The sequence below is a fragment of the Cyanistes caeruleus genome, chromosome 3, assembly GCF_971803275.1.
Source record: "Cyanistes caeruleus chromosome 3, bCyaCae1.hap1.1, whole genome shotgun sequence".
NCBI lineage: Eukaryota > Metazoa > Chordata > Aves > Passeriformes > Paridae > Cyanistes > Cyanistes caeruleus.
The window spans coordinates 60648552-60674926 of record NC_141703.1 but is presented as its reverse complement, the minus strand read 5'-3'; positions in this window follow the sequence as shown (position 1 = coordinate 60674926).

Genomic DNA, 26375 nt, shown 5'->3' with positions numbered 1-26375 from the left:
GCTGATGGCAGTGAGAGGCATTTTGGGATGAGTGGCTTTCCTCTTCCAGTGGCACCACACAGGGTGGGATTCCACAGGCTTTGTCCAAACAGCCTGACCTTCATCCAGCTCTGGCTTTCTATCCGTAATCGCAGTGACAGACCTGTACCTCTTCACGCAGATACAGCACCGAACTTTGATCGTATCTGTCTGTTTTGTGCTCTGTTCCCGTGACCTGCCGAGGATGAGATCATGCTGGGCTGCCGTATATCAAGTGCTCACATCGGCCTCTTGTTGACTTTGGCCATATGTTGTCAGAGCAATGAAACAAGAACGTTTCTAACCTTGACGTGCCAGGGCTTAAGATACCAGCGTAAAACTTTTTTCCCTAACTGGGGTTATAAAGCCTTCTCTTTAAATGTGTGGTTTGTTTTAATCTGTGTGCTTTAGGTTGAACAGAAACCTAGCGAGTAAGTGGAGGCCAAAGCTGATTAAGAGCCAGGTGAGCATGCCAAGGCCAGAGGTCTTTGTTTCAATGGCAGAATACAGCCACTGCATCCACAGCCATAAAAATCTATTGCCTGACACAACAAAAACAGACTATTCGACTGCTTTGGTTTGTCAATCACATTGCACAGATCTGGGCTTTCAATATTTTGAACATGACCAAAAAGGGATCATCCCATCTGTTCAAAGAGCTCTGGACTTGCTGCTGGGAGGTGACATGTGGCCAAAAAGAATTAATGGTAACATGGTTTTGGGAGAATGAAAATAGCTGTCAAATATTTTTCCAGCATCTCTTTCATCCTTGCAGCCACTGCTAGTGGTGCACAATGACTGTGCCGTGTCTGATGCAGCTTCTGGTTATTATGGAGCCTGTGACAGATGATGAAGTTGTGGCTTTACTCACTGCCATGAGGAGTACAAGTATCATTCAAGGGGCAAGCAGCAGTGCAGAGCTATCTGAAGCAGCAGGTGCCCAGAAATCTTATCTGCCCAAGCAGAGTTCAGTGATGACCCATGAACTCAGTGCCACGTGCAGCAGGGATCTTCCCCAGCCCATTGTCCCGTTTAGCCACAGTGGGACAGACTCGTCTCTTCACCAGGACCTTCTGACTCCTGTCCCTGCACACGTGAGCAGCCCGTCTTGGAGAATGTCACAGCAATTTCACAGCGCCTGTTCTTCAGGGGCACGTACTGAAATGACACATGTCACCCAGTGTCATCCACAGCTGAAAAAATATAGCGTTCAGGAGTCAACACTTGGCAGAAACAACAGCACAGGCTCAAATTTAGACAGCAATAATTTATGCTGTGCAGACCCTGGCTTGCTGGAAGGGGGCATGCTCTCTGGAAGGCAGGCAGGAAAATGTGTTGCTAATTTTACTAGACAACTCCTGCCCTCCCCTCCTTTTCCTTTTGTAGTTGCCAGCCTTCCTGGTTATTCTTAAAATAGAAACATCTGACGCCTTGTTTAACTTACTCTGGGGCCTGCGGGGAGGAGGAGGAGGAGGAGGGGGGATAAATCCCCTCTTCGCACCGTGTCCCTCAGACTTCTCTGCTGGGAATTACATCCCGCCTTGCCACCTGCTGCCAGTTTCACACTTCCTCCCCGCTCTCCTTTTCCTGCCCCAACTTTGTGAAGGCCTGGGGACTCTCCTGCCATTGTCCCACAGTCTCCCATCGCTCTGTGACCCTGTGTGCAGGCACGATGCAGGTGACAACTGGCACATAAGGGGGGCTCTGGCCTGTGCCACGCAGGCAGGGCACCTACTCCTGCAGCGGGGAGAGAAGCTCCAAATGGAGAAGGGGTATTTCAGTGTGGGTCAAACAGAGCTCTCCCTGAATTTCAATGAGCCCCTGATTGTTGCCTGCTTGCTTGCAGTTAATCCCCCCATGAGGTATTAGCTTCAGGAGGGGTGACTCGGTCGTGTTGTGCTGCTGAGCACGCTGAGCTAGCTGGGAGAGGGGCAGATTGTGCTTCCCAATCCAATACGATGATCCCCGTGTAAGATTGCAGCTCTCCTTATTTCTCCCTCCCGTGGGGGATTGCCTTTCCCCCAACTACAGATGAGAAATCCAGTTTGAACTGTGGTGGTTTTTTTCTGAAGGAAATACACAGAGAAAACCTGCAGGAGGCTTCATAAAAGAACCTCACAGGGCAGATTTTTTTGGTCACTTTCTCTGGGGAAGATGCTGACAGTATTCAGAAGTGAGGGTGCCTTCAGTGGTGAAGAGCCTGTGTGCTTTTTATGGGCTCAGAGCAGCAGAGGATGCAGGAGTAAGGAGTATGGCTGAGCGCAGCAAAGGAACTCCAGCCATAGGACTGAACCTGTGCCCACCTCCCCGTAATCATGTTGCAGCAGCCCCATCCCATTTGTCCCAGGGACAACCACAGGACAGTTCTCCAGAGAGGATGCCATGATCCATGTGCTCTGGATGCCTCTTTTTTTTAATTTTTTTTTTTTTTTTTTTTTTTGGAAGGGGTTGCAATGCAGCCAGGATGTCACTGGGCTAAATTCCATCCAAGCCATGTCTTATACAATTTAATAAGCAGTCTCCACCCTCATGTTTGGTTTCAAGCTGCTCAGACCTTGGAAATGTAGTCTCTGTGTCTCTGCTTGTTTTCTCATGGCTTTGCAGTGGAACAAGATACAAATATTAAGGTCCAGTGCAATATACAAATTAATATTAATACAGAAATATTAATGGTGCCTCCATTTGGCTAAGGAAAGCCTCAGTTTTGCAAGAAGTAAGCTACAATCTCAGGAATGTTTGTACATTGTGATGGAGACCCATAAAGTATTTATGTGTGCAAAAGCTGAAATGACCAACAGGCTTCCAACTATTTAAAAACCAAAGTAACATTAGAAATTTCTATTTAGATAGATGTGACAACAGCAGAGGCACGTGAGAGGCCCATCCTAGCTTTCCTCCAGGACTGCAAACATAGTTTAGCCATCTGGCACCTGAGACTAGGAAGTTTAAATTGGATTTTAATAATACATTGCACTGTCTGATACCAAAGGAAACTCACTCATATCTTGAAAACTGCAGCCTGTGCTGAATCCAAAAGCATGGAGAAAATCTGCTGTTTCTTTTCAAAAGGGTGTTGAGCACTTTGCTATAAAGGAAAAAACCCCTAAACAACCCCACAATAAAAGTAAATTACTTGAGCTTGTCATTTCTGTTTTACAAAGGAAGTGGCAATTGGGTGACAGGTGTGTAAATTCCCCAGCAGTACTGCTGAACACAAAGCACACACCGATTTGAGTCTGTTTTTGGAAATCCTTTATCAACCCACCTCCTAGAAGGAAATGATCACACTAAACCCATCATTTCCTCATGAGCTCTGAAAAGTTGGGGGTTCTTTCCTTGTTTGTTTCTCCAGAGAAACTGAAAGGTTTGGAGATTGAAAAGCTAATGATGGCTCTTAAAACAGACTGACTTTAAAAATTAGAGACTAATGCAAGAGATAGGAGACATGAATGATGGTAGTTGGCAAGGTTTGATGCTCCTTCCAAACTTGGTATTCCAGTTTGAAACAGCTGTAAATTATTTCCCCCTCTGACCTAGGCAAAGCATTATCGCTGGGTCCCAGTGCAGCTTGCATGGCTCCTTTTCCTGCTATCACCTGTGTGAAGGCTTCAGTTCCTAAATAGCTAATTCAGTTCCTAAATAGTTCCTAAATAGTAAATTATTAATCACGTGTGCTCTTCAACGAGCTACCACATGGTTTTCACCTTCCAGACTGGAACCAGATCAATTTTTTTCCTTCAGGATAAAAAATATGTCTGGATGTAGACATGTGGGTATCTCTTTCATAGTATCTTTCATGTATCTTTCATAATGTGTTTGCTAAAGGAGGCTAAAAAAATGTTTCTGGCCATCTGTACCCCCCCCCCCCTCCCCCCGTGTCCTCTGCACTTGTTGCAGTTTGAATTGCAAAGACCACAATGATGCACATTATTTTTCAGAAGTCTCTCCAGAGTGTCCTGCAAGGGCAGGAGCTCTACCTGGCCACCTCTACCTCCTGTGACAAGTGATCCTCAAAGAGTGTTTTGGGACAAGGGTCTGAAATCTGAGCCAAAAAACCTAACAGGAGGGATGGAGGTGGATGGGCCCTGAGACAAGGGCCGTGTTGTCTGAGCACAGAGGGGGCTGCAGGTGACCATCCCCAATACAGACATAGAGAAAATCCCATCTTTGCCGACCTGCAGACCATGCTCCTGGATGTGTGCTGACAAGTGGTGAAATGCAGTGATTAACTGCACAATAAAAACCTTGTCATGGAGAAAATCATTGCCCAAAAGGTCTACAGCTGAGTTGGAGAGACATCAACCCTTGTTTTATCCCTGCCTGGGGAGCCTCAGTCCTACTCTGCACTGTCAGATTTGGCATCACCAAACTCTTGGTGTATCTGCTCTGTTGTAGAATCAGCCAGCCTTTGTGCAGACAGGCAAAAACTTCAGACTCTTTGCTGACACAGCTCTGTGGGACATTACAGTCCTCCCAGACTTTACATTCTGGGAAAGGTGAACCAGTTATGTGCTTCCCTGGAGATTACCTACTGCTTTTCTTTGTCCTGCTAACAGCCCTTCTTGTCCATCAGCAGCTATCTTCTGGAGGTGGTCCATCTGCTCTCTACTGAGCACACAGCTGCAGCAAGCTGCATCTGCAGCATGTCTGAAGGTAGGGATGGAGAGCTTCTACCACATTTCTAAGACTGGCATTCTGGCTCCCTTGAACCCAGACTGTGGCTTCATGCAGTGACCTCTCTGAAATGCTGCCTTTCCCAGGACATCCACCCACTTTGCAGGGGAAGGTTCTCTGGTCCATCTTCTGCACAAGGGCAACATCATTCCTGGCAGATGTCTGCCCTTCTGTCATAAGTGGGGACCTTCAGGGATGGAGAAACCACAGCTCCCTTGGTCTTCTCCAATGTTTCCTTATAGTCACTTTCAAAAGCCTTCCACTCCCTTTGGTCTAATTTCTCACTTTTGCCATTCAATAATTTTCTACCAGACCTGACTGTCCTTCTCTGACTGCCCCTTTGGCCCATCCATCTTAGAGCTTGTCTTTGCAGCACTCCTGCCCACATTGTGCAGTTCAGTCCCACTGATGGCTTTGAGAGAAGACCATCAAGTGGAGCAGTGCAGAATTACCTTGTGTTTCCATACTGGGACACGTGTTCATACTTCCAGCACAAGACTTATCTTTCTTACAGCAACAAGATATTCTTGAGTTGTGTTCAGCCTGTGGCCCACTTCCCCAAAATGTCTGCTGACCTGGTAATTCCCTGGTGTGATTGTGCAAAGGTGGTTTTTGCTCTGCAGTGCAGAATTTTGGGTTAGACCAGTCAAATGTGAGTCAGGATATTTATTCAATTGTTGGTTGTTTTTTTTTTAACTCTTAGTCTGTGCATTAAACTACCTGCAAACTCTTCTAGCTTCACATCTCACTAGCAAAAGTCCCTTCTTTTCTATTCCCAGATTATTACTGAAAATGGGAAGTGACATTAAAGTTGGCACAGACCACAGACCCACTGCCTGAGCATCCTTTCAGCCTGTGAGATGAGACTATGGCACTGAGAACTGCTTTCCAGCTATGATTTCCCAGACACTTTTGCAACCACCCCAAATAATTTTATCTACATAATACTGTCCCAAATGTGAAAAGTTAAGGCATGTGATATTTACTAATTCTCCCACTAACTTGTCATGGAAAAAACATTTAGATTGGTCTGGCAGAACCTGATACAATTAGATCTGTTTGATGCATGCTGGCTGTTAATAATCTTGTTTTCTCCCAAGAATTTACAAAATTATGTGTGATTTGTTCCTGGAGGGTTCATGGAAGTTTACTGAGCAGTTATTACCTACCAGAGTTACAGCTGGAGTCCTGACGTCCATGATACTCTGCCTCTGTTAGGAGAACTATGGGCAAAGACATGTTTTAGGACCTGGAGATTTTGAATTTTCTGTGCATTGCAAAATAATAGGACCTTTGATATTTCATTAAAGCAAATATCTTTCCTGTCCATGCAGAAATGTGCCATAAGTATTTTGCAGGCAGAATAGGAGTGTTCAATAGGAAATGCTAGAGCAGTCCTGGAAGCTGTGGCAAAGCTAAACTCACCTCCTGCTTAGGTGGAACTAAGCCCTGACTTGCTCACAGTGGGGCTCCTTGGAGTCACATGCAGGAGGAATAGGATGCCAGGCTTCTTGGAAGGCAAACAGGGCTCTGGAGGTTAGACAGTGACTGAATGTTTCTGTTCGGTCTGACGGATTCTGGGTGTCCAGGGCCACAGGTCCGGTGTCAGGCTCAGAACCTTTTCTTGCACATCTGTCATGTACTCCTAAGGGACTGCAGTTCTTCACAAAGGAGGGCAGATATGGGCCTTGAGAGAGAAAAAATCCCTTTATGTCTGAATAATTATTGCAAATGGAGGATCCATTTGTTGTTTCAGGCTTGTAGACATGGAGGAATCTCATGGCTGCCTCCAGCACAGCTGGATGCCCTCAGGGGCATCCCAACTTTGCCCCAACAGCTTGGCCTGGAAAAAAAAATAGTCCTTCCATAAGCACTACCTCCTCTGTTTCTCTTAATGCTGACCTAAGAATGTGTTTCTGGTCCTTAAATTGCGGCAGGAAAATACCCTGGATGAGTAAATTGCTCTGATGAGCATGTTGCTCCTTCTACAGCACTCACAAACACCTGGTGTGGTTCAGCTTCTCATTCCTGATGTTTTCCCACACCAAGCATGGACACTCTTACTTTTTTTTAAATTTTATTCTGTGTCATGGTGTGTTTGTTCCTACATATTTTTCTCAGGGGATCACACCATCAATACCATGAAAGGGTCTGTGCAATCCAGCCATGACAGGTGCCTTCAGCTGCTGCTGAAACTATGTAAGGAATCCAAAAATAAGTGTAAAACTTCCAAGTCCCAGGGCAAATCTAGTTGATAGGGATTTATTAAAGCCATGAAAGAGGAGCAGGCTAGCTGGAGCTGAATTCCTGTATTGTATCCTGGCTCCTGTAGTGTAGCAGGATGCACTGAGCTCTGCCCTTCCCACATAAGCACAAGGGGACCTGCCTTCTGCAGCCTGTGGCTGGGGATTTCAGAGGAAAATCTGGTTTCTGCTGTGCCAAATGCCAGGTTTTGACAAGGCAGGCAACGTCCTCAGCCTTTGCCTCCTGGTTAGGATCCGGGGGACATGGAGAGATCAAGCCTGAACTATGAAAACAGTTCTGTTCTCATGTCAGAGGTTGCAGTACACCAGCATGTAGGAGTGCTCATTCCCTGTAAACAGAGTGGGATTTTATCAAAATTAAAAAAAAAAAAAAAAATTAAAAAAAAAATGAAAGGGGGAGAAAAAAAGAAAGGCAAGTGAGCCACGGTTTGATTCTATGATTGCTTAAACTGCTCAATCTGAAGCCAAGGTGCTGAATTTCCAAACACTCTTTATAGGTAATTTCCCTCCCCCTTCTCACATCCTCAAGAAAAGTCTGATTTTAGTAACCAGTGTATTTGAGGGTTTTCTTACTCTATTTTTTTTTCCTTTTTATCATGTAAGATATTTTTGACCAGAAAGATAAAAAACACTGAGGAATATGACTGTGTTCATCCAAAAGTTATTATTCTTATGGGATTATTTGACTAATGAATGATTAATTGTATTTCAGAGAACTGTATGCCATTGTGGTGCATTATTTTTGCACTGCATGGCTTGTGCTATTAAAAAATTGCAGCTGATACAGAGCGATATGGGAGAATGCCAGATGTATTCAGATAACTTAATCAGATTACTTTGGCTTTCAAATCTCTTCATTGGTTAGCTATAAAATTTCCTATTAATTTGAGGGCTCTAACAGCATTATCTTGAAACCTCAAAAATTGTTTGAGAAAGAAGAGATATTTCATGTTCTCATTCTTACTCTGTTTTCATCTAGTAATTTTTTTTTCTGATATTTCAGCTTGTGTAACTTTGGCATGGGTGTTGAATAGTTTTGGAAAGTATGTGAGTGCATTTTATTATAAAGGCTGTTGTCCATATATCCAAAATCTCCTGCCTTCGCAGATTTGAAAGTCTTAACTCCATTTTCATATGCAGTCCTTTCTACAGTTTTGAAATTTGGAAGTTTCTTGTTTGGATAAAAGACATGCAGCTGCAAAAGCCTGTAAAACATCAGTTACAAACTCATTTTTCCCCCACGTTGATACACTGGAGTGGATCATACCACCTACTTGGTGGGCAACACTTGAGTGGAAGAAAAAAGTGACTTCTGATGCTGGATACCACAAGCAGAAGGAGGAATAAATAACTGAAGCCCAGCTGACTTCACACTGCATGGAAAAAATGCCCACCAGAAGGACATCAGATAACAGAGCCCTCTGCCTAGGGAGGTAATTATGATTCAAACAGGAGATGTCTTCATGGCAAGATGAGATAAGCTCTCCTGAAGCACAGCGTTGGCAGTGCGGTGGCACAGGAGGAAGGTGAGGGTCTGAGGGCCCCAGCCTGGTGCCTGGTGATCTGCTTTCCCTTCCCAGCACTTCTCCCCTGCCTTCAGCCTCTCCTGCTCCCGGGGGACACACTGGCAGGAGGCTGGCGGGGTGCCCACTGCATTTCACAGGAAGGAACGGGGGCCAAGATAAGCACCCAATAAACCCCAAATCAACCCTGTTTTGGACACAGGACCAGCGGATGCACCAAATAAGGACAGCCGGGGTCTGATTTGCAAGGGTTTCAGCTTATCTGAGCCTGCTTGCTTGCTTCTTATCGAGTGGGGATGTATCTGGAGCCTGTGCTGGTGCCAGTCCTGGCTGGTTTTTTTTCAGCTTCTCATTACAGAAAAAAGGGAACTTGTGCTGTGTTTAAAGAGCAGGGGTGGGAAGAAAGCCCCACTGACAGCATATGCCTTATGACAGTGCTAGCACATTCATTGTGAAAGTGATGGGCAGCTAATGATGTCAGTGTAGGAAAAAACCCAAAGCATGTTTGTTTTCTTTTTTCTCTCAAAAGCTCTGGCCTGAGAAGGGGCTGCAGAAACAATCACTGCCTGGGAAATCAGGGCAGTATTTAAAAAAAAAAAAAAAAAAAAAAAAAAAAAAAAGAGGTGGGGGAGAAAGCAGGATATATAAGTAGTGCCAGCTGGATGTGAAATCAATCTGGCATTTCAAAATGATGAAAATATTTCTTTCCCATTCATTTGGTCTGGCATGTAACACCAGTGCTGTTGCCACATCGTTATTCAGAGTTAGCATGCTGGAAAGGAGACACCAGCAGAGACCCAACTGCTGCTCAGCCCCCCCAGAACACGACACTACTGTGGGACAGTGTCATTCTTTGAAAGACAGGTGTCTGCTAGAGCAAGGTAGGAGCCTCCCTCAAAATAGATTACGTAAACCCCCTTTCTCTGAATTGTTATAATTTTGAAATCAAGGGGCTCTCAGGAAAAGACATGGGAATAACCTAGTTTCCTTGTTCTTTACTAGGAAAATTAAAATAAAAATGCAGTAGTAAAAAAAACCAAACCACTGACAGTCAGAATATAACCTGACACGCTGTTTGTTGGTCAGGGTGTTGGTAGCAGTCCAATTAAATGGTGGCTGCAGTCCTCCTGCAGTGACAGATGTGGTTCTGTTAAAGCAGTGATCCCACAGAAGGCTGTAGTTTTCCTCTGGAGGTCCACTGGAGGTGTAGATGGGTCTGGCCTTCCTCTGGGAATCCCCTGGAGAAAGGCTGCCGGTGGTGTTCCCAGTCTCAAATTCTATCCAGGTAGGAATGCTTGGCTCCTCCCCCTGGGTGGAGCACCTCACACTGGGATGATGTAATTTTATCAGTCCTGCAGTGAGACTCACTGGCCCATTAACAGAAGAGATCCCCCTGGAGTTCTGAGGGATGGGTCATGGAAGAGATAAAGAACACTGCCCCAGATGGTAATAGAACACATACTCCTGGTTACATCTTGCATTGCAACCCAGACAAACACTGCTTCAGATACTGCACCACAGAAAAGGATGCTCTAAGCAGGAGCACTCCCCAGATCCAGGGCAGCAGATGGAAAGGGGTCCTCAGAAAAAAAACACAACAAACCCTTTGCAATTTGCAGGAACAGCCACTGAAAAAAGGGAGAGGCAGCTGCAGCTGAGATAGAAAAGGACTGATGGCAGTGGCACAAGCTCCTATGTAAAATCTTGCATTATTTGAGTCAGGCCTCATTCATTTGGTTGGCATTTTAGGTCTGAGCTTCCTATACAGAGAAGATGAGAAACATTTCCCCAAAATGTATGGCACAGCCTTGTGTGAGGCTCTATTGGCTGTTCTGAGCATCCCAATTTTCAAGAGGAGGATTCAACTTCTTCAGTCTTCCGTAGCTGACCCTTTTTCCAAGCCACTTCTCTTGGAGTTATATTGCCACTGGTAAGTGCTTTCAAAACAACAAGGAAAAGCAACTTTCACTTCCCTATGTGTGCTATGGACACACACACCTGCTCCCCTTTTCTTCAGCCAAGTCTGGGGGCTGTGGGAATGAAAAGCAATTCCAGAGAAGGAAGCACCTTGTTGAGCAAGTAAACCTGGAAGTGCCGGGCAGGGAAATGCATTCCACACTTAGCTTTAATGCCTGCACGGGGGCTGCTCTGTGGAAGATGAGCCAGAGATGCTGGAGAGACAGAAAAGCCAGAAATTTTGGGGAGCACCGGGGTGCAGGCTGTTCCCAGGCTAGCACAGGTGTCACAGAGCTGTTCAGGAGGAGGTGGCACCTCCCCATCTACGGAGAGGCCATGCGCTCAGCCTCTTGGACCCTCCCTCCACCCCTGGTCTGTTATTGTCACTGCTTTTTGTAAAACAAGGCATGCCAAAAGCTGTGTGTCACACATTCCAGTTTTCAACTGGAATGGACTTTGCAAGGAAAGACTTCAAACCTACCTGGACAAGCAACAGAGGGACACTGGTGAAGAAGAAGGACCAAAAACAAATTGGGAAAAGTGAAGGAGCCCCCATGGGTTGATTAAAAAAGGAAGTTGCTGTAAATCAAGCTGAGTTAGACCCTGCAAGCACAGCAAGAAGCTAAGATCTTTCTGTGGTATAAACAGAAGGCAGACAAGAGGTGAGAAATGAGGCAGTGAGGGAAGAGGCAGGAGATGTTCAGATAGTGCATCAAATTAAAATCCCACCATCATTCAGTTTGCTATAAGCAGATGTTAATTACTTGGGGTAAAACCAGGGAAGCTCTTAGGAATTAAGACCTGAAAATTCAAGGGTTGACACCATGGGTAAAAACAAAGCCAGTCAGTGTGCCTTACCACAGAGGTAAGACCATCTCCTTGCCAGAACCCTTACAGCCTCATTCACTAGTCAGCATGAAATCGAACATTAACTACTCTTTCTTTAAACCTACTCAGTCAGAGGTGCTAACTCAGATTTGGAAAATGGGAAACTATTCCTAGCCAGTTGGCCACCGTGGCCTGGATGCTAGGAAAGGCCCAGAACAGAATTTGAAGGGCAAATAAAAATTAAGAGGGTGTTCAAGGTGAGAAGAACCCTCCACCCATGAAATTCAGACTAGGTTTAGCAGGGGTAGCTCAAGCCAGACTAGTCTGAATGATAAACAACAGATAGGTAGATAATTGATAGATAATTCATTTTCTACACAGGAGAGATTGAATAGATCCAGTACAGCTGAATTTCAAGAGATGATTTTGACATGTAGATACCTGGAAAAATATTGGGGAAGCTAAAGAAGATGGGCATTAGTGTAAGAATGATGAGATGGGTAAAGGTATGGCTCGTAGTAAGAAAGAGCTTTTGTGTTCTACAGGAGCATCAAACTGGAGGGAACCTGCCAGTGGCATTCCTTGCACATTGATCCTGGATTTGCTTTCCTGAAATACTTACAGGACTGCTTTTGTCACAGACAAGTGGGAGCACTCTGGTGAACCCTTCTTTATTGCACTGTCGCGATAGAGCAGGATCAGGGCAGTGTCGGTGAAGAACTGTCTGAGTTTGCAGAGCTGGTTAGTATATGCAGGATGAGACAGGGTAACACAACTGCAAAGTGATGCAGAAAGGAAATTTTGTGCTATGCTCTGGGAACTTTGTCCATTGAAAGGCACCTGGCTTGGAGAGACCTGAGCACTGGACTTGACTACGGAGAGCAAACACAAGGTGGCTGTGAAAATGCAAAGCAGACCTAATAGGTACAAAAGCTAGCATGGAGGAAGGACATAATGAGCCCTAATAAAGGTGATGGCAAGCCTTGACTTACACAACCCATTTGCAGGAGAGAGATATTTTACTGAAATCAAGTGCAGGTAAGGATATAGAACTGGGCTAATGGGAGAAAAATGACCTAACTGATGAAAGGTAAATAAAATATTTGGCTTGTTTTCCTTAGCAAAACTGGGGCTATGAATAGTTATGTTGCTGTCTATTAAAATAAGGCAGGTAGCCCCAAAGGAGGGATACAAATTATTTAAGCTGGGTAGGGGGTCGACACAAAAGCAAATGTGTCTGAAGTGTCTGCTGTTAGCTAAGGCTAGAAATGAGAGGATGTCTCCAGCTTTAGAGCAGCAAGGCTCTGGGATAGCCTCAGCCTTCAGACAGAAGCAAATGCCCAGCTGTCATGAAGACGGATTTTGAGGAGGGTGAAAAAGAACTGTAAGCAAGGGGACAAGACTTGAAGTTATACATTTAATTCCCACCCTATCTTCTTCTGTTTGAGTAGGCAACAATCCCTTGATGAGCCTCACAGTGGACTCTGTTTGCTCTGTGTTATATCAATGTTTATCTCATTCACAGCAGAAAATGCAAACCTGGGAAATGGGAATTTCAGTCGGAGTCAGAATGCTGCAGTGCCCTCACTCACAAGCTTTGAAGGGCAGAACTGCCTCCGAGTTTCAGCAGATTATTCTTCAGCCATCTTCCATTCATCTTTTGGAATGAGAGCTAAGTAACTCCTGGCCTGTTCCATAATGGAGAGACTAGCCTCTCTACGAGGTAAAGACATTTCCTTTCTTCGCTTGAAACATCATGAACTTTCAAACTTGGCAAGGCTCTTTGCGTTCGATCTAATAATAAACCCAAACCATCCATTGCATGAAAGTAATGAGTCTGAACTTGCCTGAACTTGCCTCGGGGAGCTGAGATCCAAAGCTCTGTCATTCCCTCAAAAGCCTTTCTCCCTTTTGCAAGGACAGGATGTTGTTGTGACAAGGCATCCTTGCTGTTTGCTCAGCCTCTCTCCCTCGTGATGAAATCCCTCTATAGCGACTCTGGAGGTCCTACTTCAGCTCTGGTTTTTGGGCATACAAAGTGCTGCCCAACTAATCTCCGCTCTTTTCTATGAGTGATTTATGGAGGCTTGAAGGACATTGAGACTCAGCACATTCTCTGTTTTCCAAATGTTGGTGCAATGAGAGGGGCACTTTTCCTGCCAGTGGGAACCTGAAAGACCTGATGGGCTTTTCTGGCAGGACTCAATGTCAGTGAGAGGGGCGCCAAGGCGCCTGCGGAGCAAGCGGAAGTACAAATGTGTGTTAGCTTTGACTTCCACTGGGAACGACAGAAAAAATATTTTGACTTGATTTTACAGTTCAGTTTCTTGTTAGCACAAAGAGAATTCTCAGCCAGTGATCAGAAATGCCCTTGCTTAATTTGCATCGGTTCCCGTCCAGTTATTAGGCACAACTGACATGAGAAGAACAAACAAACAACCTTCACATTGAAGAGCGAGTGAAATACTTCTTTTCTCATCAACTTTTTTCTTGTGGTACCAGTTCTTTTTAAAAAAGAGAATGATCCTTGTGTCGTCATGAAGAGTTTGCTTTGGGAAGGGAGGAGGGGAGTCTGTAATGTTTGTTCTGGGTATCTAAATTTAAATGACTAACTTAAGCACATAATCTCCCTAGGCTGCCTCTAAAAACCAGTGGAGAGGGAAGGGCTTCTCTAATAAGCAGTTCAAAGGCTCTTGCTTTAGCAAGCAATATTTTATTACCACACCATACAGTGTTATAGGTGTTTAGGATTTTATTTTGCCTTCCTGCACGCTTCTGTTCTCCAGTAGGATGTGAAAAGCAAAACCAAGAATTTCTTTGTATATCTGGATTTGTTCCTTCCAATATTTCATTATGCAAATCACAAAATTAGTAGAGCACAAGAGAATGAATTAGGTGACTTCCTTCCCCCTTGTATAAAAGAAACATTCTTCTCTGATGTGGAGTTTGAAGCTCAGCAATTTTTACCTGTGTGGGAATGGAGATTCCTGGTGGAATTCCTTATACTTGATTCTGGAAAGTGAATTTGGACTCATACAGGCCTGATCTAAATCTCATGGAAATCAGGAAGCCCACGGTTTAGCAACTGTTACACTGAATTATTCCCAAATCCATTTAGTCCATCATCCTATTTAGTGCATAGGGTATCACCAGCAGATGCTTTTGGTGAATGCTGGAATGGATTTGCCACTGTCAGGCTGGGACATTTGGTCACATCCTAATCCTCCACAGTCAGCAGCCAGCTGAATCTGCTCTGACATGTGGATGTTAGTTTCCCTTCTGCATATTTTCTTTGCATTAACCATTAAAAATAAAAATTTTCTTACTGCCCATATAAGAGGGAGAAGATGTAGCTACAATATCTTGCTTTTAGACATGCAGCATTCTTATACAAAAATCAAAGAGGAAAGGTTTACATGCAATGACAGAGTATTCAGACAGCAGTTACCAGGTGAACACTGTCAAATGGGAAAGATTTATTGAGCTGGATCCCATGGGATATCCCTAGGCTGGGTTCAGGCCTATTCAGTATTTTCATTAATAATTTGGATGAAGGGGTAGAGAGCTCTTTTGTTAGAGTTTCAGCTAAGAGCGAGAGACACCAGGGAGGAGGGGATTAGTGCTAGGGAGATCTCAGTAATTAGAGGAATGGTCTGGAAAGAAACAGGATGCAATTTAGTGAAGACAAGCACAAATCTGCACCTATGTTGAAATAATCAGCTCCACAGGCACACGGTGGGAGAGAGCAGCCAGGTAAAGCTCTGCTGCAAAGGAGATTCTGATGGAGCAATGACTCAGCTGCAGAAGGAAGGAAGGAAGGAAGAAACATTGGACTGGGTTGGACAGATGGGGATGTGGCATGGTAAACACAGGGGATAAGCCCTTCAGCTGGATCACTGGGACTGGTTTCTGGCATTACACCTTGGGAAAGGCGTGACTGCAAGTCCCAAGGAGAGCAAGGCTCCAGAGAGAAGAGTGAAAGGCTTTGTATTTAGCCTAGGGTAAGCAAAGCTGAAGGGAGACACAATAACAGTCTTCAAGAGCAGTCAGTCTGCCAAAAAGAGGAAGGTGGTGAGCTGTTCTGTGTCCAGAAATTTTCCTCTGTGGTTTAACCACGGTTTTCTGTGGTTAGAAAAAAAAAAAGAGAAAGGGAGACAGAAATTGAGATGGTAGATAAGTTCACTTTACTGCTTTACTTATGAAGTGCCTTGGGGCATAAAGCACATGATCAAACATAGTTGAGTTACTGTAGCTTAATGAGTTATTGCCTGCTGGCTGAACCATACTAATTAACCATGTGTGTGCTCAATCTGCCTCAACTGCCAGATGAAACGGCCTCACTTAAATACTCGGGTTCTATTTTGCAGGAGGCAGCCCAAATGCTTATATAGGGTCAATGGTTACAGCTCAGCTGATGGAGGGGTGACTTCTAGGGGATGGAAACTTGTTCTTTAGTGCTCAACAACGATAACGCTGGCACTGTTGTATCAGGGAATAATAAAATGGGGCTGGCAAGGGAGGAGGAGCAGAAAGCAGACCTAAATACATGAATGTGTTACTTCACAGGCTTATGTCAATAGAAAGGGGCTCTATACAAGTGTATTGGAAATGTGATAACACCGAATTTTATGAAAGATTTCAGTGGGTTTTTGTTTGGGAAGGCTTGTAATATGGTGATTTAAAAAACATAGCATTAAGAACTCTATAGAGCACTACGCAGATTTCTCTTACAGCTGCACACACCCTTGTTTTAAGAGTATCTCTTTTTTTTTAGTGTTTTCCAGTAAATTGTTCTTTTTTGCTCACATCCACACAGTTCTCTCCAATTGTTGCTCTTTGCCATCAGTGATGGCTGTTGTTGTTTCTGCATTCAATGAGCTGCCTTCTTCCTCTGATAAGTAGTAGCTGTTGGAGTAGAACCTTCCTGGTTCTGCTAAGTGTGGGGTGTGCTCCAGGTTCCTGCTTTCCCTGCCTTCCTTGTCACCTCCCTTCCTCCCTTCCTCTTTTTTCTCCTTTGTGGTTGTTTTTCCACTGTTATCACAGTTTGAATTATGTGGCTGAGGATGAACATTTGGATGTTGCAATCGTTGGGAAGTTTTTTGTTCACAGCAGTGCTTCTGTCTCCGTTGTCCCACTGAAGCAGGTGATCCTTTTGCTTCCAGCATGCCATCTAGACAGGCAGCAGGATTGGCAAGTTTGCTTCACAGGCAAAACACACTTGTGTTATGTGAAATGGAAGCAGAGACTTCTGCTTTGTTGGTTTGTTACTCTTTTATGTCATCACACAAATTAGTCCAGAAGGGAACCTGAGGAAGTTATCTGGTTCCTTTCTGTGCTCAGGGCAGGATCAAATCCACCCCTGCCCTTTTGGCTGATGTTTGCTTAACTTGAAGTCCTGCATTTCTCCAAACTCCCAGCCCCCCAGACAAATTTTCTCTGTACTTTCCTGCATTTGACCACTCCATCTGATCTGAAATATATAGCTGAGGACAAGTTAACACACAATTAAGCCTAAACCAGCCAAACTACATTAATTTGCTGCTGTGATCCTTTCAATTTTCTGTAGGAAAGAGAAATGCTAAGAAACCTTCATGGAGATTTTTTGATAACATAACTTCTGTAATCTAAGAATCATCTAAAGATGATTCTTATCCTTTCAGGAGACAGATTTTTGCAATGAGAGAATAACTACAACCAAGATCTATTACAATAGTAATGCATACACTGCATTTCTTTAATGTCTGCAACAAAGAAACAACTTTTCATAGATGTGTTTTATGTGTGTTTAAGGAGGGCTATTATGTAGCTATTGGTCTGCGGCTCTCTTCCTTTCCCAGAGATGCGCGCTAGGCTGCGGATGTGCGATTTGGTCGGAGCTGAAACTGAGTCCAGGAGCCTGTCTGCTGTAGCAGAGAAATAATTAGCATCTGCATGGAGTTCTTACCCAGATGTGGAAAGCCTGTGACCGATTCGAGATGAGGTTGGTCTTATCTCTAGTTTTACTGCAAAGAAATTTTATCTTGAAACATTACTTTTGCAGGGTCCCTGCAGTACTGCTAATCCCCCTTGGTATTACCAAGGAAATATCAGACCATAACTATTCATGGAGATCTGAAGTGAAATCGTCATGCAAGAAGAACGTGAGAACTGCTGAGCACACTGTATTTCCTGTTATCTGAGAACAACTGTGCATCCACAAGTAGCTGAAAATTGTGATCCTTCTATGGTCCTGTCACGTCCTTCAGCAGATACATTTTGCACAGACCTTTGTACAAAGAGAGAGATTAAAGAACAAGTGAAACATTTTCTCCCCTGCACATAGAAGAAAATATAAGCTGCTTAAAAGAGGGGGTGATGCTGGAAAAATGATGCTTGAGCTAGGAGGTCATCTTAAAACAGATGAAAGAAAGTCTATTTCTTACACAATGTGCTATGGACTTCTGGGATTTGTTAATGCAGAGGGCAGTGGGTACTGGTACTACCAGCTAGTTCAGGAAACTGTTGCATAAATTCATGGACAGCAGGTCCATAAAGGGAAAAAACAAGGTCATACTCATTCAACTCCCTTTGTAGCATGTCCTGCCACCACCAACAGAGGCAGGATGTGGGGCAAGGTAGGTCTTGACCCAGCAGCACGAGTTTGATACTCATATGCCTCTCCTCCCCATCCTATCTGTTCTGCCTGTGACTCCAGAGCCAAACTCACAAGGGTAAAAAGGCTCTTTGCTGGGCTTGCAATATTCTATAAAACTGGAATTAGCTTATGGGGAAATGAATAATTGGGGTCCTTGGCATAAGGGAAACTAGATCTGTGTCCAGGTTAGACCTCTACCCTTATCCAACAACAGTTCTGGAGGAAGGTTTGTGATAGCAAGACAGCCTACAAACCCCTAGTTATTTCCCAAAACCTGCTGAGGTTTGCATCTGGATTCCTCATATCCTCTGCTCCAGGAGAGGAGGGACAGACTATTGGACACACATATTGCTTATTTTTGCTTTCACTACATTTGGTGAGGGTTGGAAATGTAATGCATTTTCCACAGCATCAAATAATTCTCAGTAGTGTCACAAATAGCAGTGTTTCAGCTGTCTGAGGGATTTTGGACAAGAGTGAAAGACCCTTGAAACTGATATCAATAATTCTGCTGCTCAAGCTGAAGGCAAAACTCCATCAGCTGTCAGGGGTGTGTGTGGTTTTTTATACCCCATCTAGCCTCAAGGAGGCAAGACCATCATAATTAGCTGCTAATTGAGAAGCATGCATCTGAAAAGCACAATTTCAGAGAACAAAGAGCCAGAGAGACCCATTTCCAGGGCTAATTAGAATTAATTCATTGCTATAAGTAGAAGGTCTCCCACAGTCCTGGGACTCTCTCTTGCCCTCTCCTGAAACACCAGTCTAAACATACGCATACCAATCATAGAAGGCTCAGCATGACTTGTGCAGCTCTTGTGCAACACAGAAATAGCGCTGCTTGTTAAAAATTAGTCTAATTTTCTTTTTTTTCCTTTTTTCTTTTATTTTTTTGTAGCCCTGGGCAATGTCTGTCCTCTGCTTTGCTACCTGCCCTTCCTTCCTTTTTTGAATCTGCGTACCAATGAACCAAGTGACAATGTCAGCACTTTTTCCACTACTGCATGAACAGGGCTTTTAGAGAAAAAAAACATCGGCAAAACCGGGCCTCACTGTCTGTGGCACCCTCCTGAAGATGCCTCCAACAGGACTATCTTCATGCACTTCCCTGAGCTGCTGGAGTCCATTGGTTTTTCCCCCAGCAAGTCCACAGTAGCTGTTTTTGCACTTGATATGGAGCTCCACCAATTCAATGTCCACTTCAGGTGGTGGGGACACGGGCTGCAGTATCCAGTCTTCATGTGGCCTCTTAAAGCCTTCAAGAGCTGATTTTGGTCTTTAAGTCTTGAAGTTTTTTAGAAAAACACCTGCACAGTAAATATCTCGGTAGCAGGTCAACCTACAATATTTATATCTCACTTGAGATCATCAAACCTCTCTTACATATATTTTAGCATCTCATTGCTTAGGACTGAGTCACTGCAAAAGCACTCCAGTGAGAAAATGAATGAGACCATTCCCTTATGACAGCCAGTTTTGGTCATCCAATATAATGTCCTTTTAAAATAAGTTAGATTTTTAAAAATTTTTTTTAAGATATTGAACACCTATCTTTGGAAGACAGAAATGACTTCAAATTGCTTCAAGTTATGGACCCAAAAATGAGCAAGACAGTAATTGATTTGGAGAAAAGCAAGGTAACACATTCACATTGGTGATGATCTTGTTGCAGAGGAGGTGGACTGCTGAATTTTGCTGTGCTGGCCTCCCTGTGTAAGGATGTCTAACAAACCTTAGAAGCCTCACAGTTTAATCATGGGTGTTGGAAGCTGATGATCCTAAAGCAGACAAATGGCTTAATTTGCAGATGAGAGGAGTGTGTGATACCTCAGCAAGCCTGTGCTGGGGCAAATGTGGACAGCACACTGCTGAGATTGAGAGAGTCTGAGTTCTTTGAATACCTTTTAATTTTCTATTGAGGGAAACTGATCTTCTAAAAAAAAAATTCCAAAGGATTTTCTTCCTGCCAGTGCTCATCTGAACCACTACAGTGCAAGAACAACCTTTCAATTCTTTTTTCTGTGTAGTTTAGGGATGTTCTGCTTTCTGTGTGGTGTATCTTGCATGTTATTACACATTTCCCACATGCTCATTTTGGTGAGGGATGGTATCTACTGCTGTCATAAATGAGGCCAAAAGCCTCACCTTGGCTTTGTATCCCACTGCTCAGAGGAGATGCAGCTGCCACAGTCTGTGCCTTCATTAAGGCTTCAGCTGGAACCAAACCCAAACCATAATCCCTGTGTTCCTCTTCCCGTGTCAGCAGGGCCCTGGAGCCCCTTCTGCATAGCAGCATCAGCCTGAGAGCCGGCACTTCACGTTCCCATCTGAGCCAGAGGACCAGACCTGCCCCTCAAACTTCCCCATGGCTCAGAGCCCTTCTTTGCCAGGAGCCCACCAGAGGTTTGTGGGTAGCTTGAGGCTTCTGGTGCTTTATGCTGGGTAAAAGCAACTTGGTAGGCAGAGAGTTGGTTTGTAGAGGGTTGCCAAACACAGCAATGCTCCTCAAAAGACAAATAACACCCTCCCCCTGCCCTTCACACAGCCACTGCTCCTGTCCTGCCACCCCACGCTGGCATGGGCAGTCTGCCTCACACTTCTTTTGCTGCCACAAACCCAGATGCTCCTCACCAGTGGAGCCTCCTCGCACTTTCTGGGAGGCTTGGAGGCTTTCATCGATTTCTTTTGCCAAACATCTGGATTCCCTGTGGGGTCTTCAGTAACTTTACACTGCTCCAGTCCTGCAGGCAGACAAGATGCCTTGACAAGTTCCCAAGTAGCTTGCTTTTGCCCGAAAACCAGAATTTCCTTCCCTTACACATCTGATCCCCTCTGCATTGCCTGCAATCATTTTTTCAGCTGCTGCTTGCAACACTAAGAAGCAATCACAGCGGGACTAGTTGTTTTCCATTAGATCCCAGTGGCTCACATTTGCTGAATCTGTTTGTTTCTAGCTCACATTTCCTATGTTAGGTCAGCAGAGCTGGGTAAGGTTGTATAGAAGTCTGATTGTAAAGACTTCAAAGCTATTTTTATTTGGCATCTCACTGATCTAGCCTGTAGCAGAGCAATCAGATGACTACAGAGCCAACTGCTTTTTGGGCACTGCTCTCCTCCTGACCTTAGGTCTCTTTCTCTTGAAGGCATGAAACACAATATCAGATGAAAACTCTTTTCATGGGTCATAAACGTTTCTTTAACGCCTTGTTCCCCTGCTCCCCCTAATTTTGGGTTTAAATGGGCTGATTTGGCTTAGAAAGAGAACCAGAGATAGTGACTTACCTTTACAGTAAGTGCTGGGACTGCTCTGTACCTAAATGATACCATATGTTGGCCTGCTTCTAGTGGTGTTTACTGTGTAACCACACAGCTCAGTTGGAATCTGTCTGGAAAAACAGTCAGGGTATAAATGAATATCTGAAAAGAGCCTCTGTGATTAAACTCTTAAAATGCTGCTAAGGGCCAGTGCTAAGACCATCTTTGATGACTTTGTTTCCAAACCATCCAACCTGCAGAATTGGTTATGACCAGTAAAGAAGAAGACTGTCCTGCATTGCACTCAGGAGAAGTCTCTGCCCATCATTCTTTGGTTTCTGTGCAACAATGATCATCAATCCTGGGGACAGTGCCCACACAAAATTCCAGATAGCACTTTAATGTGGCATTGCATGGAAGGGGACTATGACCTGTAACTGGAGAGGAACTGAAATTTGGCAAATGGCTCTAAGCCTTGTACCTAAACCCCACCTGTGCTATTTAGAAGTGCCCATAGATTTCAATGCTTCCATGATTGTGCTTTCCTGTCAGACAGTCAAAGTCCTTCCACCCAGCCTGGAAACCTGAGGTGGCAATGACAAAGCTCCTGTTGCCCATTTTGGACAGAGGCATAAGTCCCATGAAGTCCTTACAGTCCCTCATATGGGCAGCATGGCTGGTACCTCACTTATGTTTTATCTCATAACTACTACAATTTTAAATTGTCTAAGTTTAAACAGAAATTTTCATGTACTGTTCCCTGAATGTTTCTTCTTGAAGCCTGTTATTTACTCTCATTATGAAGCTCAAAATGTGCCAGAATCTGAAAGTTATTTGATTCAATCCCACAGCTGCCATCTCAACAAACATGTAAATAAAACAAAGATCCTGTGAATGGGGATCTCAAGCAGTTGTGGAGAGGATTAGGGATTAGTGAAAGATAATTCTGCCATTGTTCTCCTAATTGATTAAAGACGGACCACTGCTATTTTGAATAATGTCATTACCACACAAGCCTCAAGCAACTTAACAGATCCTGTCTAATGGAGAGGAGCCACTTCTGGATGTTGAAAACCTTCCTATGACATTACTCCATTTCAAGGACTAAAATGAGTGAAGCAGTAGCTCTCCTTCCTCTTTTTAATTGAAAAAAAAAAAAAAAAAGCTTTCAGATAAATCCACTTTATTTTCTTCTGAAAATTTCCTTTCCCCAGCTGCATCTCTTATGTGCCTGAGCTCCTTCCCAGCTCTGTCACAGACCCATGGTGTGCTTTGATGCTACATCACACCTGCTGGTCAGTCACTCCTACCCTCCCAAGCCCAAAAGAGCAGGAGAAAATTCAAAAGCAGCCCTTCTCTCCCTCCCACAGCAGCTTTTCATCCAGTGCTTGTTCATGACCTGAACCTGGCATCCAGGCTGATTCATGTTCGTAACAACAAAAGCAGCCACACAAATCAGTTGAGGTCATGAAAAACTCAAGATGGCTTTACAAGGTGTATTTAGAAATGTCCACATATTTCACACTGAACATCAGCTCCTCTGCTGAGTATCGCTGCATATTCAGAAGGAATTCAAAGGAAAACATGTGAAAAGGAGCTCACATGCAACGTGTGATTGTCCTCCTAATGCAGAGGTTGTATCTTACAGGGTGAAAAGAAGGTGCCTGGTGAGTCAAAACAGCCCTCTGTAAATCCAAAGGGGATTTAAACTTGGGGTTTAAAAACAGCTCATCTCTGTGGGATATCTGAATGAATCTTAACACAAACCTTACTAACTAGAATTTTCAGGAGTTCCTAAGCTCCCAGCTGCAGAGCCCCAAAGCCTCTTGCAGGATTGTGTCAGGGTCACGTGTGCAACACACTCTGAGCAGGGCTGGTCCCACACGAGCTCTGACCAAACGCTGCTGTGGAAGCCTCGGGGATGAAAGTGCCATGGTGACTGGTGAGCACCAGTCCATCCCTCTGAGGCTGAGGTGGTGGCTCCCAGTTTAGAGCTGTATCAGCCCTGGGTGGTGGGCATTGATCTCAGGTGGGAGAGAAGGAAGAAACATTTACTCAGTTAAGCTGGAGCAGTGAAGGGTGGGAGGCAGCAAAGGGCTTATGAGGATGTGCTGGCCTGTATACAATACCCTGGCAAGTTAGACATTGCACTGGGAGGGCTCCCATGAAGATGCTCCCTCTCCTTCCCAGCTTCATCATGTGACTGTGGCCTCCCAGTGCTGCTTTAGACATCAAACAGGCCTCTAAAACCATTGTGTAGACCCCATACCATGTCACACACAGCGTGAGTTGCCTTCTGGGGGAAAGACTCCATGGAATTTTTAGGTCCATTCATGTCAGATGAAAAATGGTCATCTTCAGACATAATTTATTTTCCTTCCATTCTCCCTCCCAAAAAGCAAGTGTCTAAGCAAGCCAGCCAGAGGCAACGGCTGTGATTTTCCTTGTCTTCTTCTAGCTAGGACCTCCTGTCCTTTCCTTCATGTCATTCAGGAAAAAAAAAAATAAAAGTACTGCTTCTGGTTGTCTGGCAGCTGCTCACAAGCTTACATGAGAAATAAAGAGTGATGTGCTGGGGAAATCTGATTCCCAGCATGACAAGGACTTGCAAGCAAAAAAAGAACTGCTGAATATGTACAGGAGAGCTAAACAGTCGCCAATGGTCCCCTAAAACACCAAGGAAAGCATTTGTTATCCTCTAAGTAGACAGCATGGGTAGTCAGGTGAAATGAAGAAAGGCAAGCTATAGACCTGGAGATCAGGAAGCTTTTATTAGAATATACTTCTTAGTAGCACCCTGGGAGAAGAGCAAAAGCTGTGTGACTTCAAAAATTTAAAACTGGGTAAGACAAAACCCATGAAGATGAGGCAGAGATAGCAAATAAAGCCGAGTCAATAATCCCGCTTGGGGATGGGGTGAACTGTTGGCCTCATGTCATGTGTGTTTTCCATTCCCCACTTCTGGGATTCTAAAAAAAAGTCTGACCCAATCCAGGGATTACACAAAGAATGTGCTCCAACAAAGGGAAATGCATGGCCTTTCTACTCACCCTCCAGTGGCATTTGGGACCAGAAGAGGGGTTGGTCTGAATAGTCAGGATTACATTCCTGGCTGTGTCTAGCAAATGCTATGTGGATTGAGAGGAGACAAAAAAAAAAGTGCTCTTTCACTGGAATATTTTCTCTGTGTTCTCTTGTAAGGCAGATGTCAAAAGAAGACAGTGATGGCCACTGTTCCATTCCTGCTTAACAGTGTGTCTGAGATGTTGCTTCTTCCTTTGTCTGACTGTGTTTGGCTGGTCCCAAACACAACTCAGCAATTAGGATATTAATAGTCCTATTACTCCGAGCCATCCAGTTTGCTTTAAAATTCATGGTGCAGTTAGCTGAGGTTTGTTCATAACAGGAAAAGTACAGAGATGCAGGAAGACTGAGTCAGAACAGAGCTTTGAAATGCATCAAGCAACCATTTAATTAAAGAAGGGAGCTCTAATATTGTGTTCCAAATGATTACTTATTTATATACTCCTCAAATAGTGCTATTTTTAAACGAGATTTTGAAGGGAAGACAATTTATATTTTTATATGCAGACAGTCTTAAAATTAAATGAGCTGCCAGTACAGCACTGCCCTGGAGGAGTAGGAGAAGAAAAATCTCAGTGTCAGTCCTTCTGGTTCTTCTGCTTCCTCTCAGCACCATGACTGCTCGAGATCAAAACAGGCACCTCAAGATACACAGGCTTGCCAGCTCCTCCCAGCAGTCCTCCTGGGGCAGGTCATTGCCTGGCATTGTTGAGACATGGGTTTGGAGGTGCCTGGAGGCAGGTGCCAGTAATCCCAGGGAGATGGCCAGGTAGGAATGCAGGGAAGACGGGGGACTGTGACTCCTGGTGAGAAAGAAGGGTTCTAAACTTTTAAATTGTGGACTTCATGGGGTGAGAGAGGGTTTTCATTTTACAAAACTGAAATTAAATTGGCAAACCTCGGGTTCAGGCAATGACCTTCAGCCTTCACACACCTGATGTTTGCTGACTGTGTGAAGTTCAGCAGGGCACCATTTTATGACCATTTTTCACTGGTCTGGACAACCATGCAAGCTGCAAGGAAAGAAAATGTTAGCTCCAACAGATGTTTGGAAAACTTAAGTTTTTCTTAGCACTGGAACTGAGAAAGGCCTGTGTGGGAAGGAATGAATGTTTGCTGAGTTCCTAAATAAATCTGAGCCCAGCCTGAGAGACTGAAAGCCCAGTGGCTTCTTTGAGGTCTCTAACAAAGGGCTGCACCCAAAGTGCACTGAAGTCAGAGAGGGATTCTCATTGACATCAAAGGACATTGAATTGGACCCCATGAAGGACTGTCTCTGCCAGAGACCAGCAGAAATAATAGCATGTGATGTACGTGACCAACTGCCCCTGACCAACCGCCTGGATTCCAGGCACTAAACACTGCAGTGAGCTCACAAACAATTCAGGAAAATGTGCCAAAAAATTCAAAGAAAAATATGTACAGAAACTGCAATGTGTTTGTGGGTTTTTGTGAGCAGAAAAATAATATATTTGTGGACTAAATTAGTCCCTGAGAAGCGTTCTCTCAGCTCAGCTGTGTGCAGTCAAGTCAGCTAATCGAACTCAAGCTTCTTTTCTCTTGCCAAAGGAAGTGGGCAAGTACAGAGACATGGATGAAATGAATTTGGGTTTGCCTTTAAAATGTGAGGTGCCAATTGCATCTCATTTTAATAGTTCTTATAGTTTGAAAAATTGTTTTTTGCTGCTATCCTAACGCTTTAGCTTATTCTCTTGTGAATGCTGACAAACTTTGGTCTGGTGTTTATCCATATCAGACTCTGCAAAGCTCATCCAGTCCCTTATCTCCTTCTGATTAGATTACTGCAATGTCCTGCCTCAAGGTTCCTCTGGCAGGGGATGCCATCACCCCTGTGAGAGCATTACACACTGGAGGAAATCCAGTGCTTTTTATTCCAACCACATCTTGCTTTTCGCTGGCTATAAACAAAAAGGATTAGCTAAAAATGGGAATATCTGCAGCTGGGATCCAGATCAATTAGGAAATGGGGTAACACCAAGAGTAGGCAAGTCTCTGATGTGGTGAGCAGTAGCTGTGGAAAGGCAGCATGATAAAGGAAGAAGGCTCAAGCTCAAACCTTTGTCTCACCTTTGGCTCTTTCTAGACAAAAGTGTTTAGGTTGCTGGGGGACTGGTCTGT